This window comes from Cynocephalus volans, chromosome 9 (assembly GCF_027409185.1).
Source record: "Cynocephalus volans isolate mCynVol1 chromosome 9, mCynVol1.pri, whole genome shotgun sequence".
Classification (NCBI taxonomy): domain Eukaryota; kingdom Metazoa; phylum Chordata; class Mammalia; order Dermoptera; family Cynocephalidae; genus Cynocephalus; species Cynocephalus volans.
The window spans coordinates 146,679,686-146,698,873 of NC_084468.1; the positions used below are offsets into that span (position 1 = coordinate 146,679,686).

The following is a 19,188-nucleotide window of genomic DNA, read 5'->3' on the forward strand; positions in this document are numbered from 1 at the left end:
AAAGGTAAGCTGGGGCTGGTGTGGCCTAGGAGGAGGTGGGGAGAAGAGAAAGAGGTGTGCACCAGCAGATGGCAAGTCTGCTCATCTGAGCCTCAGTGTCCCCATCTGCAGAGAGGGGTGGGGTGCCCATTGTCAGCCACCCACAGTTGCCTTGAGCACAAGAATGAGAAGAACTCTATTTGAAAATGGTTTGAATGATTGACCATCATCTGGGCATGAGGAATGACTAGACATTAAGCCATTATCTGGGGTGAGGCTGAATTAGGAGCTGTGCATCAAGAAAAGGGTTTTGTGCAACTCCAGAAACCAGAATCCCTTATCATCTGATTCCTTTCTCAGCTGAGCCTCCACCCACAGAGCCTCCAGCAGGGCCCAGTGAGGAAGAACAGCAGCTGCAGGTGGAGGCTGAGCAGTGGCAGAAGCAGCTGGAGAGCCTGGTGGGTCAGCTCTGGGCTCAGGTAGAGGACAATAAGGGTCTGAGCGACCTGAACTGGGAGCAGGAGGAGTGGCTGCTGGAGCTATGGTGGGCTGCTGGGCTCTGAGGCAAGCAGCACAGGCAGCTGCCAGAGGGCACACAGCACCACCATGCCACCACCAGCTGCATGCTGTCCTAGGCCCGTGAGGTCCAGGAGCAGCTAGCTAAGCTCTTGGCTGGCTTCATCAGACTGGTGCACCACCTGACCTGCCAGCCTGCCCTCCACACTCGACCCCTGGGCCTTTGTTTCCCCACCTGTAAACTGGGGTGGTGGAGACCTCATATAAAATGGTACCTGGGAAGGCACCCTGTGAGCCAGTGCCCTGTGCTCCCTTCCCTGTGCCATGGGTGTCCAGCTGCATCAGGTGGCCACTGATTGCTTCTCTCCATCCAGACCAGTTGGAACATGGAGGTCACCAGTGTGCTGCAGTCAGGGCAGCATGTGAAGACAGAGCTGGCTGAGAAGTTGTGCCAGGAAAGAAAAGAACCAAAAGAAAAAAGGGAAAAAAAGAAGAAGAGTTAAACACCGAGAAGGAGAAAACACGCAAAAGGAGAAAATACCCCAAAGAACAAAACACCCATAAAAGGAAGAAAACACCCAGAAGAAGAAGACACCCAAAGGAAGAAGAAAACAGCCTAAAAAAGAAAATCCCAAGCAGAAGAAAACACACCAAATAAGAAAACACCCCAAAAAGGAAATCACCCAAAAGAGGAAAACACCTCAAAAATGAGGAAAACACCCCAAAGTAGAAAACACCCACAAGAAGAAGAAAACACCCAAAACAGAAAAACCCCCAACAAAAAGAAGAGAACCACAACATAAAGAAGAAATCCCCACAAAAGAACCCCCAAAAGAAGACAACCCCTACAGAAAGAATGCCAAGAGAAGAAAGATCCCCCCAATACAAGAAAACACCAACAAAAAGAACACCCCCCCAAAGAAAACCCTAACAAAAAGAAAACCCCCATAAAAAAAGAAAAAAAGAAAAAAAAAAAAACAAATAGAACAAAAGCCCAATGAAAAGAAAACTCCAGGGCTGGCCCATGACTCACTTGGGAGAGTGTGGTGCTGATAACACCAAGGCCATGGGTTTAGATCCCTATATAGGAATGACTGGTTACCTCACTCGGGAGAGCATGGTGCTGACAACACCAAGTCAAGGGTTAAGATCCCCTTACTGGTCATCTTTTAAAAAAAGAAAAAACTCCAACAGAAAGAACAAAACCCCCCATGAAAAGAAGAAAAGCCCCCCCAAAAGAAAATTATACCCACATGAAAACAATAAAAATCCTCAAAAAGCCCCAAAAGAAGAAAACCTCCACAAAACAAAACCCCAACAAAAAGACGAAAACCAAAAGAAGAGTGCCAAAAAAAGGAGAAAACAAAAAAAAAGAGGACAGAAAAATACAAATCAAAAAATGCAAAAAAAAAAAACCCTGAAAAACTACAACAAAGAAAAAAAGTAAGAAAAAACAAAACAAAACAAAAAACAAGCAAACAAACAAAAACCAGAGAGAAAAGCAAACAAGAAAAAGAAAAAAAATCATAAAAGAGAAACCTAAATAAATAAATAAATAAAACAAGAATAAACAAACAAAAAAAGGGCTGGCCTGTGGCTCACTTGGGAGATCATGGTGCTGACAACACCAGGTCAAGGGTTAAGATCCCCTTACTGGTCATCTTTAAAGAAAAAGCAACAAGAAAAAAAGAAAGTAGCAGGGTGCTGTTACCAGTAGTCCAGTCTCAGGGGCCCATAGAGGAAGACCAGTACAATTGGTCCCTTGGGCAGGGTAGGCCAGGGGGCCCTAGGGTCATTTCAGGCCAGGGGTGCCCTTAGTGCCAGGGCCTTAGAGGCAGTCAGTCCAGACCAGGGGGGCCCTTAGCATGAATGCAGGACAAGAGGGCCATGGACAGACCAGTCAAGGGCACTTAGGGGTCCCCTTAGTGGAAGGGTGGTCCCTATGGCAGTGGTCCGCTAGGGTCAGGCCAGTAAAAGGGGGCCATGTGGCAGGCCAGGCCAGTGAGTCCTTAGGCATGACCGGCCAGGCTGGCTCTTAGCAGTAGGAGGCCCTTGGCAGCCTAGGAGCCAGGGCTGCCCTTACTGGGAGGCAAGGGCACAGGGGCCCTAGGGGCAGGACAGCCATGGGAGCACTTAGTGAAAGGCAAGCCCAGGCAGGACAGAGGTGGCCCATAGTGTTAGGACAGGCAAGCAGGGCCCTGGCGACCGGCCAGGACAGGCCAGGGGGGGTCCTTGGCTGTGAACCAGGCTGGGCCAGGTGGGCCCATAGTGCCAGGCCAGGCCAGGCCTGCAGGATCCTAAGGATAGGTCAGGTCAGGCCAGGGTGGCTCTGAGGCAGTGGGTCTCTGGTGCACGCCTGGTCAGGCCCACCCTTAGTGGCAGTGGGGCCATTAAAAGAAGGCCTGGCCAGGGAAGCCCTTATTGGCAGGCCAGGAAATGCCAGAGGTGCCCTTAGTGGCAGGACAGGTGAGGCCAGGGGCTCTCTTAGAGGAAGGCCAGGCCAAGGGGGCCCTATGGGACTCTTTCTTTCTTTCTCTCTCCCTCTTTTTCTTTCTTTCTTCCTCCTTCCCTCCCTCCTCCCTTCACTAACCTTCCCTAACTTTCACTAACCTTCCCTTAACTTTCCCTAAGTTTCTCTTAACCTTCCCTTAACCTCCTTTAACCCTTCCCTAACCTTCCCTTAACCTTCCCTAACCTTCCCTCCCCTCCTCTTTCCTTCCTTCTTTCCATCTTTATTTAGGGGCTCTTTCTTTCTTTCTTTCTTTGCTTCCTTCCTTTCTTTGCTTCCGTCCTTTCCTTCCTTCCTTGTTTCTTTTTCTTTCCTTCCTTTTTCTTTCTTTCCTTGCTTCGTTCTTTTTCTTTCCTTCTTTCCTTGCTTTCTTCTTTTTCTTTCCTTCCTTCCTCCTTTCTATCTTTCTCTCTTTCTTGAGAGCCCAGGGGGACATCAGGCCAGGGGACCCCTTACAGGAAGTCCAGGCCAGGCCAGAACAGGGGGCTACTTAGAGGCAGGTCAGTCCAGGCCAGAGGGGGCCTAGGGGGGCTCTTTTCTTTCTTCCTTCCTTCCCTCCTTCCTTCCTTTGTTCCCTGCCTTCCTTCCTTCCCTTCCTGCCATCCCTTCCTCCCTTCCTTCCTGTCTTTCCTCCCTTCCATTTCTGCCTTTTCTTCTCTTCCCATCTTACCTTCCTGCCTCTCCTTCCCTTCCTCCTGCCTTTCCTCCCTTCCTTCCTTTCCTCCCTTCCTTCCATTCCTGCCTTTTCTTCCTTTTCTTTCCTTCTTTCTTTTTTTCTTTGGGGGCTCTTTCTTTTCTTCTTTCCTTCCTTCTTTCTTTGGGGTCTCTCTTTTTCTCTCTCTCTCTCTCCTTCCTTTCCTTCTTTCTATGTTTCCTTCTTTCTTCTAGCCTACCTATGTCCCTCCTGGCCTGCCCTGCCACTAACAGGCAGGAGGCCCTCGTCTGACCTCCCCTTGGGCCCCCAAGAAAGAAAGAAAGAGCCCCCAGGGCACCCCCAGCCTGGCCTGCCTCTAAAAGACCCCTGGGTTTACCTGGTCTGTCCTGCCACTAACAGTGCCCCTTGAATTTCCTGGCCTGCCACTAATGGTCCCTGGCCAGGCCTGCTAAGGGGCCCACTGCCACTATGGATGAGCCTGACCAGGAGTACAGAAGAGACCCACTGGTTGGGCCTGCCTCAGGTCTGCCATGGCCTGCCTCTAAGAGACCCCCAGGGCAGGGCAGGCCAGTCCAGGGGGTCTCTTACAGGCAGGCAAGGCCAGGGTGGCCATAGCACTAAGCAGGCCAAGGGGGCCATGAGCCAGGCCATTCAAAAGGGTCCTTAGTGGCATGGAAATCCAGGCCAGATGATCTCTTAGAGGCAGGCCAAGGAGGCTCTTAGCACCAATACAGGCCAAGGGGGCCCAGGGACAGGCCGGTCAAGGGGGGCACTTAGTGGCAGGTGGCCTTATGGCTGTGGTCTGCTAGGTGCAGGCTAATAAAGGGGGGCCCTTTGGCAGAACAGCCAGTGGATTCCATGGGCAGGATAGGCCAGGCTGGCCCTTAGCAGTAGGAGGCCCTTCACAGCATGTCTGGCCAGGGCAGCCCTTAGTGGCAGGCGAGGGCACAGGGGCCCTAGGGGCAGGCCAAGCCAAGGGTGCCCTTAGTGGCAGACCAGGCCAGGACAGAGGTGGTCCAAAGTGCTAGGCCAGGACAGGTCAGCAGGTCCATCGGGACAGCCCAGGAGAAGTCAGGGGGACCCTTGGCTCTGAGCCAGGCTTGGCCCAGCCATCAGTGTCTGAGGGACAGTCCAGGCCAGACTAGAGAAACCCTAGGGGCAGGCCAGGTAGGGCCAGGGCTTCCTTAGGAGCAGGCCATGCCAAGTTAGGGGGCACTTGGGGTAGGCCTGCCTGGCCAGGGGCGCCCTAGTGGCAGGCCAAGCCATTCTAGGGGGTCCACAGAGGCAGGCCATGGCAGAGGTCCCTAGGAACAGGCAAGGCCACTGGGGCTCTTAGTGCCAGGCAAGACTCTAGGGGCAGGTCAGCCAGGTGACCCTGTATAGTAGGCCTGGCCATGGAGGCCCTTAGTGCCAAGTATTCTGTTATAGCCACACAAAATGGACTAAAACAGAAAATTAGTTCCAGGAGTGGGGTGTTGCTCATAATAAACACTTGAAAATGTGGAAATGGCTTCGGAACAGAGTGTTAAGAGTTTGGAGGAGTTTGGAGGACTCAGAAGAAGACAAAAAGATGAGGGAAAGTTCGGAATGTCTAAGAGACCTATTAAATGGTGGTGAGCAGAGTGCTTATGAAATATGGACACTAAATACCATTCAAAGGAGGTCTCGGATAGAAATAAGGAGTTTATTGGAAACTGGGGCAAAGATCACCATTGCTGTGAACTGGCAAAGAACTTGGCTACATTGTGTCCATGCCCTAGGACTTTGTGGAAATTGGAACTTAAGAGTTGTGAACCAGAGTATTGGGTGGAAGAAATTTCTAAGCAGCAAAGCATTAAGGAAGCTGCATGACTACTTGTAAGAGCCTACTCTGAGTTCTGGTGGCAAAGGCAGGACATAAAGCCAGAATTTAAAAGGGAAGCAGAGTGTAAAGATTTGGAAAATTTGGAGCCTGGCCATGTGGTAGAAAATCAGAGTGCATTTTCAGAAGGAAAATTCAATGGTGCTAAGATTAACACAAAAGAAAGGATCATCAAAAGAAGGAGAAAAAGGTCCTTAAGGCATTGCAGAAGCCTCTGGAGCCACCTCTTCCATTTCAGGCCCAAAGATCTAGGGAGACAAAATGATCTTGGGGAACTGGACTGAGGAGCCCTCCATGGGCTCACTGTTCAGGGCCACATTGGGAACCTGTTTCCATCACCAGCATCCTGGCTGCTTTGGCTGCTCCAGCTGTGGCTAAATTGGCCCGAGGTGTGGCTGGACCTGCAGCTTTGGAAAATACAAGCCAGAAGCCTTGGTGGAGTCCACGTGGTGTTAGGTCTTCAGGCTCACAGAATGTCTACGCTCAGAAGACTTGGGAGCTTCCACCCAGATTTCAAAGGATGTATGGAAAAGTCTGGGGGCCCAGGAAGAGATCTGTCACAGGAGCAGAGTCACTTCAGACAGCCTTCACTAGATCAATCCCAAGTGGAAACATGGGGTCGAAGTTGCAGCAGAGAAACCCCATCAGCATCATGTCTAGTGGAGCCATGGGAGCAGGATCACCATGGAGACCCCGGACCTGTAGAGCTACAGAACTGAACAACAGCTTGGGACTGCTGAAGTGTGGCCTGCAGCCAGTAAAACAATAGGAGCAGAGCTGCCCAAAGACTTGGGGACCTAACCCCCACACCAGCATGCAGAAGATGTGGAACATGGACTCAAGGAACATGATTCACCATCTTTGAGATTTAATGCCTGCCCTGCTGGATTTCAGACTTGCTTAGAACCCGATACCCCTTTCTTTTGGCCTATTCCTCCCTTTTGGAATGGGGTATGTACCCTATGTTTGTCCCACCACTGTATCTTGGAAGTAGATAAATTGTATTGATTTCACAGATGGGACTTTGAACTTTGGACTCTCGAGTTGAAACAAGTTAAGATTGTGGGGATGAAATGAATGTACTTGCATGTGAAAAGGACATGAGTTTTGGGGGACCAGGGGCAGACCATGCCAAATTGTATTGATTAAAATTGGTGGTCAGGTGTGTGATTCTGGGGGCTTTAAAAGAAGAGCACATGAGAGTCTCTCTGTCTCTGCTCTCCCTGATTCCAGCATCTTGCAATGTGCGACCCCTGGGTCACTGTTGCCACCACCAGATGGACTTTGTACTTCCTAGCCTCAGAAACTATAAGCAATAAATTTCATCTTTCTTTGTAAATTACCCAGTTCCAAGTATTTTGGCATAGCAACACAAAATGGACTAAAACAGGGGCCCTGAGGCAAGCCAGGCCAGTGGGCCTACTGTGTGGGTCTGGACAGGCCAGCCCTTAGTGTCAGTGGGGCCCTTAGCAGCAGACCTGGCCAGGGCAGCCCATAGTGGTAGGCCAGGAAAGGCCAGGGGTGCTCTTAATGGGGGGGGGGGGCAGGCCAAGGGGCCCTGAGGCAAGCCATTTGAGGGAGGTCTTTAGTAGCTGGGCAGGCTAGGCCAGGCCAGGGTGTCTTTAGAGGTAGGCCAGGACAGGCCACAGGTCCCTTAGCACCATGCACACCAAGGGGGCCTTAGGGCAGGCCATTCAAGGGGGCCCCTTAGTGGCAGGTCAGGCCAATGCGGGGCACTTAGAAATGTTTTATCATTTATACTTGGCCAGAAATTTTTCTTTTTCATTAAAGTATCAAACTTATTTATGAAATGTCTATTTTAATAATTATCCTTATTGTTGTAGTTTCTTCAGAATCTACATTTATATTTTTTCCACTCCCCCATTTGTGTATTTTTATTTGAGTCAAATTTAGTTCATTAAAATAAACACTGAAAGTTAATACATGGTTTTTGTTTCATTTTTATTATTCAAATAAACCAGCTTTCAGACTTATTAGTATATCAATTCTGTCATTTTCCCCTCTCCTGATAATTTGGTTACATTTTTGTGTGTTTAGTATATCTATTCTCCTATGAATCTGAGGGTTTTTTTATTATTTGCTTACCTTCTTATGATGAACAAATAGTTTTAGAATATTTTGATATTTATTGTTTAATAATGACATGTAAGGGTGTGAATTTGCTTTAGAAAAGAAATTGGGGGCCGGCCCCATGGTTCACTCAGGAGAATGTGGTGCTGGGAGTGCTGAGGCCATGGGTTCAGATCCTATATAGGGATGGCTGGTGCGCTCACTGGTTGAGCATGGTGTGAACAACACCATGCGGAGGGTTGCGATCCCCTTATCAATTAAAAAAAAAGAAAAGAAAAGAAAAGAAATTTGACTTTATCTGCTTCGTTTTAGCAATTTAACTATGATGGAATTTAATATGATTTTCTCCTCTTTTCTTTTTTATTCCCAGTTGGGGGTTGGTTCTTTAATCTGTGGACTGAAGTATTATACCCATTTTAGAAAATCCTCAGCCATTACACCTTCAGTGACAGCTTTTGCCCCTTCTCTCTCCGCTCTCAGTCCCCCTCTGAGTCCAGTGACACATACGCAGTTGTAATGAGGCTCATCCATTTCTGTTTCTTCTGTCTTCCTCAGGGAAGGCCCTTCAGGGACTTGGATGGAAATTCTAGTAGGTCACTGGTCAACCATGAAAGACTGTGGCAAATCCACTTGTGACCTTTGGAGGTTTCAGCTTGCTGCTTTAGCACTCATGCCCTGCAGCTTTCAAATGTGGCAAAAATCTTGAGGGACCAATCAGTAGGCCCTGTTCTTCTGGGGAAACATTATCTCCGAAGCACTTTGATTTAGGTAGATTTTACTCTGACTTTTAGGAACACATGGCCTGGGTTCTCAATCCTCCATGTTCATCCCCAGAGCACAGAGAATGTCCTGTGGGAAACACTGACTGTATCGGTGCTTCTTGAGTTGTGTGATCTCTCATGCCAGCACCAGCCCTAAGCGACCAATTAATACTTCCCCAGTTTCTCTGTCCCCCACCTGGGCCAAGTGTGATCATCAGTCCCTGCTGAGAATTAGCACAAGCCCTGCCCTAGAAGTCTCCTGCTCTGAAATTCCAATTCATATAATTCTTGTTTCCTCAACTCTATTATGCCCTCTGGTTTACACAAAGATACACGCTTTGCTTTTTTGTTCAATTTGACATCAGTGTTGAAACTCTTTTCATTACCAATAGGTGACCTCCTTAATTTTTATAAAAGTTAATGGTATATGTTTAAGTAACTGGCCATAGCCTGAGAAGCTCATAAACAGGTTACTGGTTGATATGTAAACATACTAGGAAATTTCTGTAAGAAGAGAATGTTTGCTAAAATCAAACTTTTGTTGCAAATTGCATTATAGAATGTCACCTTGCTTTTCTTACAGAATGTAACCAGCTTCTATTGTTAAACTTGTTAAACTGTACTTAGCAAAAACCCCACCTATGTGCTCTTCCTGTAACTTCCTGGTCTGGAGAATAAATGCATGAAGAGAACCTCAGTTCGGGGTTAATTTCCCAAATGGAAGGAATGACTCACTCTTGAGGGTTCTGGGAGATTAACCCCTTTTTCAGGGCTTCTCACTGCTCAGAAGAGATGGGCTTTGAGTAATCTTTGGTGGCCCCATCACACAGGGGAAAATGGGTGACAAATCCATGTGAGGCAAAGCAACAGGGGAAAGCTTAGTGTCTTCAAAAATGATGCTGGGGGCTGGCCCCATGGCTCACTCAGGAGAGTGCGGTGCTGGTAGCGCCGAGGCGGTGGATTTGGATCCTACATAGGGATGGCCAGTGCACTCACTGGCTGAGCGTGGTGCTGACCACACCATGCTGAGGGTTGCGATCCCCTTACCAGTCAAAAAAAAAAAAAAATGACGCTGGGAAAAGTACATACCCACATGCAAAACAATATAATTGGACTTTTATTTTACACTGTATTTAAAATTTACTCAAAATAGATTAAACACTTAAACATAAGAATTTAATCTATAGGGCCAGCCCGTGGCTCACTCGGGAGAGTGTGGTGCTGATAACACCAAGGCCACGGGTTCAGATCCCATATAGGATGGCCGGTTAGCTCACTGGGTGAGCATAGTGCTGATACCACCAAGTCGAGTGTTAAGATCCCCTTACTGGCCATATTAATAAAAAAAAAAATTTATAAAACTCATAGAAGAAATTATAAGTGGAAAGCTTCACAAATTTGAACAAATGACCAAAACAAACATTTTTCACAAAAAGATATACAAATGACCAACAGCTATACAAAAAAATGCCTAACATCATTAATCACCAGAAAAATGCAAAGCATGCAAACCGTGCAACCAACAGGGAATTAGTATCAAGAATACACAAGGAACTCAGACACCTTAACAGTAAAAAAAAAGTAACCCAATCAAAACATGGGCAAAGGATTTGAATAGGCATTTCTCAAGGAAAGATATGCAAATGGCTAACAGACACGTGAAAAAAGACTCAGTATCACTAAGCATCAGGAAAATGCAAATCAAAACCACATTGAGACATCATCTCACCCCAGTTAGACTGGCTTGTATCAAAAAGACAGAGGATGACAAATGCTGGCAAGGATGTGGAGAAAGGGAAACCCTCCTACACTGCTGGTGGGACTGTAAATTAGTGCAGCCATTGTGGAAAACAGTATGGAGCTTCTTCACACAGCTACAGATAGAACTGCTATATGATCCAGCAATCCCACTGCTGGATATATACCCAAAGGGATGAAAATCACTCCCATGTTTATCACAGCTCTATTTACAATAGCCAAGAGTGGGAACCAACCTAAATGTCCATTGTCAGATGACTGGATGAGGAAAATGTAAATGTATACAAGGGAATACTACTGTGCCATAAAAAAGAATGAAGTTCTGCCATTCACAGCAACATGGATGAACTTAGAGAAAATTATCTTAACCCAGGCAGAAAGAGAAATACTGCATGCCCTCACTCATAAGTGGGAGATAAAATAAATAAATAAAATATAAAAAAGAAAGAGAGAGAGATACAACAATCACAATAACATGTTGAACTTTCAAAAGGAGAGAACATGTAAGGTTACCAGAGGTGGCAAAGAGGAAGGCAGAGAGGGGATTTAGGGAGAAATTGGCAAAGGGCCACCAAAAAAAACCGATTACATTGTGTACTGTTGAGTACACAAGGATGAATTAACATATGAAAATGAATCAATAGAATACGTCACATTTACATAATAATGGGCGATAACTACATACACCTTAATTGATTTTTAAATGTATTTGACAAAACTCAACACTATTTAATGATAAAAACACTGAGCAAACTAGCAATAGCAAGAAACTGCCTAAACATAATAAAGACCGTGTATGAAGAGCCACAGTGAACCTCTTCCTCACGGGTGACAGACTGAAAGGTTTTTCGTGAAAATCAAGGAAAAGGCAAAGCCGTCCTCGGTCACACTTCTACTCAACAGAACACTGGAAGTGCCAGCCGGAGCAACGAGGCAAGGAAACGGGGAAAGGCTTTAACTTGGGAAGAAAAAATTAAAATTACCACCATTCACAGGTAATTCGATCTTCTAGGTAGAAAGACTTAAAATTTTCACAAAATAAATGTCAGAACAAATAAACAAATTCACCAAAGTCGCAGGACATGCAGTCCACACACAAATCAGCTGCAATTCTACACACTCACGGGGAACAATCAGAAAGACAAGTATGAAAACAACCGCATTTACAAGTGCACCAAAAAGAACAAATTGTTTGTCACCTTAGAGCGGGCGCGCGGGGTCTGCGGCCGCCGCCGTCGCTTGGTCGCCGTGGGTCTGCGGGCGGCGGCGGCGGCGGTCGCGGGGCTGTGAGCGAATTCTCCGGGCGGACGAGGGAAGAAGTGCAGCCCCCGGGTGGCGCCCGCTCCGCCCGCGTCGGACCTCGGCGGCGACAGCCGTGTGACGGCTCCACCCGCGGTTCGCCGGCTTCGCGCTGCTGCGCTTGGTCGCCTTCCGCCGCGTGGCTCCGCCGGCGCTTCTGCGCGCCCCACGGCCGCCAGGAGGCGCTCTCAGGCTGCCCCGGCGCCGCTGCCCCGGAGGCCGAGCGCGTCCCAGCCTCCCCCAAACAGGCCCCGAGTCCATCTCCATTGCCCTGCGCGTCGCTGAGGACGAGAAAGCAGGACAGAAGGAGCGAGCTGTGCGTGGAGGGAGAAAGGTTCTGAAGAACTAGAGAAAGGAATAGCTGTCCTCACGACAGGACAAGGCCAGCAGCGTGCAAGAGCGAGACGCCTTCCAGCCAACACGATGATAACCACATTTGGTTCTAGAGAAGCTGCAAACGGTTTTGCAATTTTCCAAGTCACAAATGGACGTCTCTAATGACAGTGCTAACTTGACATGCCGCAGTGGACATCTCCAGTCAGAAAGTGGAGCTGTTCCGGGAAGAAAAGATCCCTTAACACACACTGGTCATTCACTGCCTCATTCAAAACCAGTTATGAAACCTGGATCCAGAGGTCTCCAGGCCACCACAGAGCGCCCAGTTGCAGTCGTTCATGCACGGCTTCTGGAGTGAGACGGGGGCCTGGTCCTGCCACTGCCACTGCCACTGCCACTCACAAGGGCACTCCCAAAACAAATAGAACAAATGAACCTGCTACCCCTACAACTGCCGTTCTTGAGCAGAAAGACTTGCGGGATTTTAGGAATGTGGACAGCAACCTTGCTAACCTGATAATGAACGAAATTGTGCACAATGGAACAGCTCTTAAATTTGATGATATGGCTGGTGAAGAGACGGCAAAACAAGCGTTGCAAGAAATTGTTACTTGTGAAGGAATTGTTATTGTCTTCCTTCTCTGAGGCCTGAGTTGCTCACAGGGCTCAGGGCTCCTGCCAGACGATTGTCACCCTTTGGTCCACCGGGAAATGGGAAGACAATGGTGGCTAAAGCAGTCGCTGCAGAATCTAACGCAACCTTCTTTAACGTACGTGCTGCAAGTCTGACTTCAAAATATGCGGGAGAAAGAGAGAAAGTGGTGAGAGCTCTTTTTGCTGTAGCTCGAGAACTTGAACCTTCTATAATTTTTATAGATGAAGTTGATGGCCTTTTGTGTGGAAGAAGAAAGGGGGGGCACGATGCTAGTTGACAACTAAAAACTGAATTTCTAGTAGAATTTGATGGCGCACGATCTGCTGCAGATGACGGAGTAGCTGTAACGGGTGCAACGAACGCAGAGCTCGATGAGGCTGTTCTTAGGCGTTTCATTCAACAGGAATATGTGTCTTCACCAAATGAGGAGACGAGATTACTTTTACTTAAACATCTGTTGTGTAAACAAGGAAGCCCAATGACCCAAAAGAACTAGCACAACTTGCTAGAATGACTGATGGATACTCAGGAAGTGATCTAACAGCTTTGGCAAAAGATGCGGCGCCGGGTCCTGTCCAAGAACTGAAACCAGAACAGGTGAAGGATGTGTCTGCCAGTGAGATGAGAAATCACCGAATCTCTCACTTCACTGAGTCCTTGAAAATGATGAAACTCGGCTCGGCATGAGCCCTCAGACCTTGGAAGTGCACATCCGTTGGAACGAGGACTTTGGAGATGCCACCGTGTAAGGAAATACCTTTGTAAGCCTGCAGAACATTTTACTTTAACAAGAGCAAAACATGATCTTCAGTGTATAGTTATAGCTACAGAAACTCAGCCTAAGTTTACAGGACATTGCAGAGTCGTATAATTATTTGTACCAAATTTGAAGATGAACTAGAAAACAAATTTAAATAAAAGATACAGTGGGAATGGGGGGGGGGGGAAATAATTACCTTAGCCAAGGAGTTAAGGAACTTGTATAAGGAAAATTACAAAACATTGCTGAAAGAAATCAAAGAAGATTTAAACAAATGGAAAGACATCTTATGTTCATGAATTAAAGCCTTAATAATGTTAAGATGTCAATACAACCCATAGTAATTTACAGATTTAATGCAATCCCTATCAAAATACCAACAGTTGTTTCTATATAAATGATAATAATCATAAATCTATTTTGAAATCCACAGAGAAACTTAAGGGACACTGAACAGCCAAAATCATTTTGAAAAAGAAGAATAAAGTTGGAGAACTCACACTTCCTCATTTCAAAACTTATTGCAAAGCAACAGTAATCACAACAGTGTTGTCGCACTAGCATGAAGACAGACAGATAAACCATTGGAAGGAATAGAGAGTCCAGAAATAAACGTCACATACATGGGCGAATCATTTTCACCAATTGTGCCAAGACCATTCAATAAAGAAAGAACAGTCTTTTCAACAAATGGTGCTAGGAAAATTGAATATCCACAGGCAAGAGTGAAAGTGGACTCTTACCTAACACTGTATACAAAAATTAATTCAAAGTGTATCAATGACCTCCTATGTAAGAATTAAGACAGTAATACTCTTAGAAGAAAACAGAGCAAAACCTTCAGGAGACTGGACTCACAATGATTGTTTGAATTTTTTTTTTTTGTCAACAAACAAAAAATAGGTAAAATTACATAAAATTGAAAACTTTTGGACATGAAAAAACATTATCAATAGAGTATATTGACCGCCTATGGAATGGGGGCAGATGTTTACAAATCATATATCCAACAAGGGATATTATATCCAGAATATATAGAGAATTTTTGGAAATCAATAACAAAAAAGCAAACAACCTGATTCAAAAACGGGCAAAGTTCTTGATCAGACACTTCTCTGAAGAAAATATACAAATCACAAATAAGGACAAGAAAAAATGCTCAACAAAATTAGTTACTGAGAAAATAACAATTAAAATCACAATAAGATACCACCACATACCCATCAGAATGGCTACCATCGAAAAACACAAACAAAAAAAAAACAAAGAAAGAACATAGAAAATATCGGTGAGGATATAGAGAAATTAGAACACTTGTGCACTATTGGCGGGATGTAAAATGGTGCAGCCACTGTGGAAAACAGTATGGCAGTTCATTAAAAAATCAAGTATAGAGTTTCCATAGCAGCAAATTTTCTTCTGGATATATTCTGAAAATGTTTCAATGCAGGTTATCAAAGAGATCGATAGTTGTGTGCCCATATTCAAAGCAGCATTATTCTCAGTGGCTAAAATGTAGGAAGCAACACATGTCTATTGAAGGACGGATGGATAAACAAAATGTGGCATAAATACGTGCAGTGGAATATTATTTAGCCATTAAAAGAAAGAAATTCTGACATATGCTACAATTTGAATGATCCTTGAGGACATTATGCTAAGTGAAATAGCCATTCACACACTCATAAAGAAAACTCTGTTGTGTGACATTATTCTATGAGGATTGTGGAGTAGACAAAATCATAGAGAAAGACAGTAGAATGGTGGTTGCCAGAGGCTGCAGAAAGGTGGGGCTGAGAATTGTTTAATGGGTAGAGGGTTCCAATTCTTCAAGATGAAAGAGTTCTAGAGATGAATGTTGGTAACGATTGCACAAGAACATGAACGTACTTTATACCACAGAAATACATACTTTAAAATGATTAGGACAATAAATTCTATGTTGTTTGTATTTCACCACAATAGAAACAAATAAGCAACAGGAAAAAATCACAGCACTGCTTCCAGGAAAGAAAAGATACAGAGCTTCCAGGTGTCCTCTCAGTGGACTTGTGAGGACAGTGCTCTCTTCTCCCAGCAGTGATGTGCGACAATACACGCTGAGTGCTGTGAACCAGGGAAAGTCACCAGAGCCTGAGGTCTAGAGAGTTTATTGGACTTTGGTCACACGGACCTGGCTGACTGCTTCCATGGCTCCCCTTAGTTTCCAGATGCTCCAGAGGTCAAACTGATAACCTGTGGTCTAATGTCTTCAACATCAAGTGGCATTGTCACCCTAGGTTGTATAGATGGACCCAAGGCCCACAGGCCAACAAAGACACTATTATCAGGCAGGACATTCCAAGGGCTTTTTGGGGTTACCTCCCAGTAGTCAGAGGCAAAGGATAAAGTGAATCCTTTACTGCACATCCACGACCCTAATTATCCCTTTTTTATCTCTAGTCTCCTATAATATCACTGAACTAGCCTATAAAAGTCGATCCAGGCCTGCCCCTAAACTGGTTCCCATTCTAGAGCAAGAAACCAAATCTCTTTATATCATGCACCTGTGTCCTTAAATGGTTGCTCCTCCCCTGTGTTACGTCAAATAAGCAGGAGGCCATTGATCTGAGGGTGTCTCTGTAACTAGGAGACAAAGTGCAACCTAACTTAGTACATAAACAAACTGAAAACTTAACCCAGGAGTATAACAAAAAGCTGACTCCTGGCCAATCACAGGCAGCCAACCAGAAAAAACCTAGCCGCAACCAGTCCCGCTATCTCTGTACTTTACTTACATTTTCTCACTCTAAATACTCACTGCCCAAAGTTGCTGAGCCAGTCTCTCTGAACCTCTTCTGGTTCTGAGTGCTGCCCGATTCGTAATTGTTTTTTGCTCAGATAAATGCTGCTAAAAGTACATTGTCTTAAATTTTTCTTTCACCACCTCAGAAGTCCTCTCTGACATCCCAGCATCGTCACTTTCCCCTCTGTGCTCTCTCAGGGAGCTGAGCACTTGGTGGTGTTGACCCGGGGGGTGGGGGGCATCTTACATTCCGTGTGCATTGTGACTGTGGACCTCATAAGAGACCCTCACTAAACAGTCATTGTGTCTGCAATTTAAAGAGCTGGGCTCCTGGGTATGTGTTTAGGGTGTTACCTTGGTATAAGTACGTGACTTCTCTGAGCCTCTGTCTGCTCATCTGCAGGTGCTGGTGTTGTTCTGACTCTCAACCCTAATGCCAGATGATGAAGAAGGCCCTTGATAGCAATTGTGTTGTTCCATGGTCCCCGCCTGCCACTCCATGGAAAGAACAATGAGATCTGTGCTTCTCACACGGGTCTTCAGAAAATCTTTGGGGAATCTTTGTCAAAAACAGCTTCCTCCTGCATATGGGAATGTAAGCTGGTACAACCACCTTAGAAATCTTCGGCACTACCTGCTAAGTTGAATAGACACACACCTTAGGACTCGGCAATTCCATTTCTAAATGTTGAGTACGTAGAAATATGTACAAATGTGCAGCAAAACACATGTGCAAGAATCACTGTAGCAGCATCACTCCAAATAGAAAAGTATGAAAACAACTCAAATGTCGTCACTACTCAGACAGCAAAGTGCCATTCAGCAACAAAAGTGCTCTCGAATACAAAACAGTGGACGAGTCTCCCATTCATTACATTGAGCTAAGGAAGCCAGGACATAACGTGTGATCTCCTTTGAATAAAGGGCAAAAGCAGTTGGAACTAATCTGTAGTGTCAGAAGTCAGGGCAGTGGTTTTCCTTGGGGAGGAGTGTAGGGTCATGATGAACAGTGGCAGGAGGGGGTTTCTGGTGCTCGGCAAGGTCCTGTTTTTTTATTGGAGTCGTGGTTCGAGAGCTGTGTTCTTGTTGTGATGTCACTGAAGGGTGCACTAATGAACCCTACGAAGTTCTCTATGTGTATCAGACTTTCATGAAAATGGCATTTAAAAAAAACACAAAAACACATCAGCAAAAGGCTTCTGTCATCTTTCCATATCTACTTGATAGTTGGTCCAGGTGAGATGTGTTCTAGAAGCTCCTAGGTGATCATCATGGAGCCACTTCTCCGTTCATTACCTGGAAAAAAATCGAGTCAGCAGGAAGCAGACTGGAGATCATAACCGCACTCGACCAACTGAGCCACCTGCGGCCTGGGGCCTTGCACAGAGTAAGAGTTCAATAAGACATCCCCTTCCTAAGGCTTCAGGCTGCAGAAGCCCTATGGCCATTCACCACACACTCTCCCAGTTTACCAGAACAGGAGGTTACAGAGTGTGCTTTGGATCCAGGCAGCCTGGATTTGACACCTGGCTTTACCAGTGACTAGCTCTGACCTTAAATGAGTGAATCCTTTAACCTTTCTGTGCTGTGGTAATAAGCGAGTTAAAATGAGCTCTTGGAGCAAAGAAACTGCTACATATGTACCTTCTAGTATTATATAATCACATAATCATTATCATTTTTCTTATTTGCAGAGAAAGCCAGTAGAACGCAGACTATGCTCCAAGTCACTAATTGATGTCAGTCAGGTCAAAGTATATAAAAACACTCATACCACACGTGCATCCAAACATACAGAGTCAGAAAGGACACATACACACACACACAGAGGCGTGATCAGAAGTAGAACTGCCCCTCCCTGTGACTATTGCTTTCTCCCTGAAGATGCTACTGGGGAAATGGCAGGAGTGGGTACAATTGCTGGGTGAAAATGCAGAGTAGGGAAAGTGTGCTTCTGCAGGTGTAACACCGGGGGACAGTTGCCCAGGTATTGTAGGACACGATTTGCAGAAATGATGCCATTTAATCTCTATTGCATTCTCACCGCTTTCTTGGCATTAGGTACAGAGTAGAGAAGTGAGGAAGAACCATGTTGAAAACCCAGATCTTTAACTGCAGACCTGGAATGCTCTTTCCAGCACATTCACTGCCTCCCAAACAGTGATGCTTCAAAGGATGGATAGCAATGGCAGCTACTGGCCAGGTGCTAGACTTAGTAGACACACACACAATGTTTAAGTCTCTGATTGCCCTTTTTTCCCTTTTCTCCACGTGGGAGATGTTTCCCCAGAAATAGAATCAAGATTAAATATCGAACATGCAGTGGGTCACCCTCCCCCCGTGTTTTTACATCTACAGATATATTTCCTGCTCACATCAAGATAGCCATCCTTACCCAGGGTGGCTTTATTCCCTACAGAAAGTTCATTTTGCATGGGGGAGACAGATTTTCCACCCTCAGAGATGAAAACTGACCCAAAGAATACATTCAATTGTTCCACTTTAAGTATATCTTCTAGACTGCACCCCTTTAAGGGTTATAATCATCATCCCTCCTTCACATGGCCAGCAGAAACTCTCTCTTTCCATCTTTCATTCCCACCATCCCCGCTCATACTGCTCTCCATGGTGTTTCCCCAAGTCCCAAAGACACTCCAACTAAGTGCTCAGCAATATGACTTCATCCACCAGCCCCAGTTTGCTCATTCCGTCTGTTTTCTGTTTTCCTTCCTCTTCCACACACTCTCCCACGCCTGCAGTCCCTCAGATTCTGTCCTTGATATCTTCTCACTTGACACAAGCCTGCATGGGGATCTTTTGCAGCAGAGCACAAAACTGTAATATTCCTCACTCCTCTGCTCCGATTCAGAGTGAAAGGGTCTGGGGTGGTAAGAAGGAAAAGTGCAGAGGCCGCTATAGAGCACGGGAAAGCAAGTTGAGGAAGATGGACACGTTGCTTAAAAAAGAAAGAAGGCTCAGAATCACTGCTCTGACTTGGTCCCTTTATAACTTTGTTCTCAGTCCATGGCCGCAGCCACGTAAGGATTCCGTGCAGACAACTGCCCTTCTGATCTGTCTCCTGCACGTCTCATCCTTCCTTCCTTCCTTCATTCATTCAAGGAAGATGTTCTGAGTCTTTCTGCTGTGAGGACAATGATAGCTTCCTCTTCTTTTTATGTCTGGTCTAAAAGCAGAAGTTATAATTACAGTTTTAATATATCAG

At 45.8% G+C, this 19,188-nt stretch overlaps 1 pseudogene; it reads left to right on the forward strand.

Moving 5' to 3' along the window:
- Positions 1 to 68: 68 nt before the first annotated feature.
- On the forward strand, positions 69 to 13,169 carry LOC134385815 (spastin-like; annotated as a pseudogene).
- The last annotated feature ends 6,019 nt before the right edge of the window (positions 13,170 to 19,188 follow it).